This window comes from Pan troglodytes, chromosome 13 (genome assembly GCF_028858775.2).
Source record: "Pan troglodytes isolate AG18354 chromosome 13, NHGRI_mPanTro3-v2.0_pri, whole genome shotgun sequence".
NCBI lineage: Eukaryota > Metazoa > Chordata > Mammalia > Primates > Hominidae > Pan > Pan troglodytes.
Window position 1 is genome coordinate 111,387,625 of NC_072411.2, and position 5,555 is coordinate 111,393,179.

General features: G+C 39.2%; 1 pseudogene; it reads left to right on the forward strand.

Moving 5' to 3' along the window:
• The first annotated feature begins 216 nt into the window (after positions 1–216).
• Positions 217–5,222, forward strand: LOC100614147 (gamma-crystallin D-like; annotated as a pseudogene).
• Positions 5,223–5,555: the final 333 nt, after the last annotated feature.

The window sequence follows — 5,555 nt, forward strand, 5'->3', positions numbered from 1 at the left end:
CATTGGGTATAGTATTCCAAAAGCATAAAAGAACATTTAAAGGTTCTAACTGATCTAACTGAATCATGTAACATAACTGTACAACAAAATTAAGTAAGTCACTATTTAGAATGACTGAAGAAAAAAAAAAAAAACCCTGCACCCATCAAACTGTAAAATTCACAATGTCTGGCATTCAAATAACACAGGGGAAAAGTGGGAAAAGGATTTGAACAGATGCTTCTTTACAGAAGGCATATAGATGACCAACAGGTAAATGAAAACTTGTTAAACATCACTAATTCTCAGAGAAATGCAAATCAAAACTACAATGAGATATCATCTCACATTTGTTAGGACGGGACGGTAGTTACCAAAAAAATACAAGATAAGTGTTGGTAAGGATGTGGAAAATTTGGAATTATTATACACTGTTGGTGGGAATGTGAAATGGTGCAGTAGATATGAAAAATAGTATGGAGTTTCCTCACAAAATTAAAAATAGAACTACCAGATAATATAGCAATCTCTCTTACGGTATTTATCTCAAATAATTAAAATCAGGATCTTGAAAAGAAAATGCACTCCCAGGTTCACTGTAGCATTATTCACAATAACCAAGATATGGAAACAATTTGTGTCATTCCACAGATGAAGAATGAAGAAAATGTGGTATATATATACATACAACAGACTATAATTCAGCCTCAAAAAAAAAAAAAAGAAAGAAAGAAAAGAAAATCCTGCCATTGGTGACAACATGCATGAAGCTGGAGAACATTATGTTAAGTGAAATAAGCCAGTTTCAGAACAAATACTTCATGAAACCACTTTTATGAGGTATCTTTAATAGTCAAACTCACAGAAACAGAGAATACAATAGCAGTTTCCAGGGGCTTGGAGGTGAAGGAAGTGAGGAGTTGTTCAATCAATATAACGATTCAGTTACACAAGATGAGTAAGTTTTTGGGATCCACTGTACAACACAGTGCCTGTAGTTAATAATATGGTATTGTGCATTGAAAAAAAAAAAAGTAAAGATACTGTGGTAAGTGTTCTTGACATAAAAATAAAACAAAATAAAAAAGGAGGGGCATGAGGAAACTTTGGGAAGTATTGGATATGTCTGTTACCTTGATTGTAGTGATGGTATTATGGGTGTTTGTGTATGCCCAAACTCATCAAATTCTCATTAAATATATACATTTCTTTGTATATGTCAATAATACTTCAATAAAGCTGTTTTAAAAAAGAACAATAAGAAGAAAGTGTTTGAGAAGAATTTTAGAAATTAGATATTAACTAGAGTAAGACTGTGGAAATAAATATTCAATTATTTTATTCAAAGCAGCTGTGTTACATCCTTGCTTTCTAAGAAAAGGTGGTTTAATTATCTCAACACTTACTAAGATAGGCGTTTGAAAGAAATTTCTCTAAGGAGCAAATATAGTGAAGGTAATTTACATCTGAGCAAACAGTTGCTTTATCCTTTAAATGGTAATTTGGGAATGCAACAGCAAGTCTGACATACTTTTTTGTATCCTAATTTACAGTTTTTAAAAATAGAATAAACATAAAGCCAGTCTATTTTTGCAATTGCTATCTGATATCTGTTTTTCCTTCTTTGGTGACAAATAGAAATTTATGATAAAGATGACCTCTAAAATCTCTGAGATCTCTAAACTGAACATCTTCACTTTGTATAAAAGGATGCCAGTAGAATTTTGTGAATTATTATCATAAGGTTATACGTAAATGCATATTATACATTATATTTAAAAACTCACAGACCAAATATTTTAAATATATTACAAATACTCTATTACAGTGTTTTTAGAAACCAATGTTTTTAATTTTATAATTTTAGTTCTCTTTTGAGAACCTTGGTACTTTTCTATGATCAGTGTTAGGAAATTGCAACTGCCTTTTACTGAGAGAAACTCAATTACTGAGTTCATATAACTTAGAGGGGGAAGATAATGGCTTTAAATATTTTATCCTCAGAATGGCTTAAAAACATACTTCAGGAAGAAATCCAGTTATTAGGAAATTCATTACTTGAATTTTGTCTTGGGAATAGTTTCAATATTGATCAAATGGTTCAAATAATAAAGCAGCTGGAAGAAGTAGGTTTTTCCAAATCTCTTTGGGTAAACATGCTACGAGCCTTTAGGAGAAAGTACTTTTGAGACCCTGGTGATTCAAGTATTTCATTTTCTTCACCAACATACTTAGCAATGCATTCTTTATTTGACAGCAGTTGAATTCTTCATTTTACTTTGCATTATTTTCTATGACTATTTTTGGGTCCCACCCCTCTACCCCCAGAGCTTAGAGGAAAAGCTTAAGTGCTTTAGTAGAGCTTTTGGGGAGGAGAGGATAAATATAGATTTTAAAATAATATTCCTACTAAGATTTGTGCCTAATGTATTTTATACTATTTATCTTCTTTTGCTCATACAAAAAAAAGAAAAAATCTTTTCCATGATTTCTTAACTAATATATGTATTATATATTATCCATAACTAATATATATTACATATTTATATATATATCTGTCTATATGTGTACATATATAGACAGACATGCTATTTATTTTCAGTCTTAATGGAAAGTTTTACTTAGGGATCCGTTCCACACAAAGCTATATACATTAGATTAAAAGTAAAGTTGAAATTTAAAAAGCATCATGAATAACTGTATTAATCATCAATGATTTTAAAAAATAAACCAATCATCCCTTAATTCATCTTCAAACAATGACAACACCCGACAATGCTGCCCCACCCGCTCAGCCCCAGCCAGCCATGGGGAAGGGGAGCCCAGCCCACGCCCAGGGCCCCGGCAGCTTCCTGCATGGTGGGGCCGGAGACTAGGGCAGGGGCAGGCCTGTGAGCCCTTGCCTTGCCTCGCCTTGCCTTGCAGATCACCCTCTACGAGGACTGGGGCTTCCAGGGCCGCCACTACGAATGCAGCAGTGACCACCCCAATCTGCAGCCCTACTTGAGCCGCTGCAACTCGGTGCGCGTGGACAGCGGCTGCTGGATGCTCTATGAGCAGCCCAACTACTGGGGCCTCCAGTAGTTCCTGCGCCGCTGCGACTATGCCGACCACCAGCAGTGGATGGGCCTCAGCAACTCGGTCCGCTCCTGCTGCCTCATCCCCCACGTGAGTGCAGTCCCATCCGGGCCCTTCCGTGCCCTCCAGTCGCATCAGTGATCCACATGGATGATACACATGACAGGCGACGGGATGGGATGGCAGGCTTCTTTTTTCTGGCTCTAACTATATTCTCTTTTCCTTTATTAACATCCGTAAGGTTTCCTCCCACTGAAAAAGTATGTGATGCAGTGCTTTTAACTGGTCATTTTATTTTGCTAAAGTCAAATTCACCTCTACTGGGAATAAGTTGTGCATGGCATTAGCTCAGAGCGTCTATGCCACAGGTGATGAATGAGCAACAGAATTCCTTGCTCTCAGGTGGTCCTAAACTAGGTACTTGGCTATTTCTTGAAGAGTACCTATGCTCGGTACTCTTCGCCTATGAATTAGGACTAATAACAATAGTTCCTTTCTAAGGTTGCAATGAGGTTGAAAGGAGGGCACCTGGCACAGGCCAATCCCCACCCCCGAGTATTAACTATTATGAACATCAAGGGTCTCTCAAGTCCTGCCTTCTGATTGGGCAAACCAGTAACCAACAATGAGATTCCAATAGCTCCTGCAGGGCCCACTGTTACCTAAATGAAGCCCCAGCAGCCTGGAATTTCACAGTTAGGGATTCCCTAAGTTGACTGTGACAGAGTCCCAGGAAAATGAACCACTTTTGTGAAGTCTGAAATCCCCTCACAGGGTTTAACAGCTTGATAAGGACCCAGTCTGGCATTGGAGCCCAAAAACTTAGATTTCTAATTTCAAGTTCCAACTCTTCTAATTACAGACTGTAAGATCCAGTCTTTAGTTTTCTAGTAAAAGGGGAAAAGGCTTTAACGTTGCTCCACATGTTCCAGGGTGTTGTGAAGAACAAATGAAGCAACATGTCAGTCCTTTGCAAACACGGAATGCTGACCAATGTAAAATACCTTATTAGCAGTTGTGCATACCACAAGAGGAATTGCTTTTGAGAATCTCTCCTAAAGAGGGTTTTAGTGGTGGAAGAGGAAACATATTGCAACAAGGGAAAGAAACAAGCAGATGAAGGAAGAACAGCTCAAGAGAGAAAGGCAGGAATAGCTCAGGAGAAACAGCCTAACTTTCCGTTTTTCTAAAGATTTTATACTCTTTGATGCTGTACAGGCCTCTTTCAAGATCTTGAACTTCCATTTTTGGTTATTACCTAAAACTGATTTGCAGGAGCACATGTTGGAGCTGAGAACTGAAACCTAGTCTTTGTGATGGCTCTTGTTTTTTAGCATGTTAGAGCAGCAGGGCTTAAACCAGAAAGGCACAGATGAACGGATTGCCCAGGCTGGACTCTCTTCCTGAATTGCCACCAATCTGTGCCTTGCTTGGGTAAAAGCAATTCAACCTCCTCTCCCTCTAGCTTCTAATGTTATTGAGATTCAAAATAATACCTGTTGCCAGGGACACATTTATCTTTTTGTTTAAAATCTGATTATTTTGTATGTCCTACAGGGAGAGCCCCAAACCACCACAAATCTATAAAGGAGAGAATGAAACAAATACATAAAATACCTGAAAGTGGTCCTGAGCAGAACCAGTGTGTCTGTTCATGTAGATTGTACCAAAAGCCCTAGGGAGCATCATTCATACCAAAAGAATGGGGAATGACGCCCTCTTGAATTTCACAGTGGACAACATACCCAACTATACATAACGCCCCTGGTATTAGCAGTCTCTTTCTTTTAGTTTGGTCACCTTTGATACAGCAAAGATTTTTTTAAAGTCCATTCCCCAGGGGTGCCTGCTGAAATGAGGTCAGGTTTTCTGACTTTCCCTCATCTGCTGTTTGCTGAACCCCCAGGCTCAGGATCTATGAGCGAGAGGATTATAGGGGACAGATGGTGGAGATCACTGAGGACTGCTCCTCTCTTCACGACCACTTCCACCTCAGTGAGATCCACTCCTTCAAGGTACTGGAGGGCTCCTGGGTCCTCTATGAGCTGCCCAACTACTGGAGGGGCAGCACCTGCTGAGGCCGGGGGACTACAGGCGGTACCTCGACGGGGACGGCTACGGATGCGAGAGTGGGCTCCCTAAGGAGAGCTGTGGAGCTCTACTGAAATATTTGTACTCTATCCTTTGCTCCATCTGGAAACTAATAAAATATTTCCTGTGTGTTCTATACAGTAATGTACCCTCTGTTCCTTTCAGCCTCCTTGGAAGGGCTCAGCAAAAATCATGCTGGGAATCATGTGGATTTTCTTGCATGTATCAGTGGAAAAGGGGTGTGAGGCAGCAGTTAAGAGCACAGCCTCTCGGGCCAGAATGCTGGGCCCAACTCTACTTACTAGTTATAGTTGTGGGGCAAGTTACTTAGCATCTCTGTCCCTCAGTTTCCTAATATGTAAAAATGGGGGAAATAATACTCTTCCTCTCACAAGGTTGTGATGAGA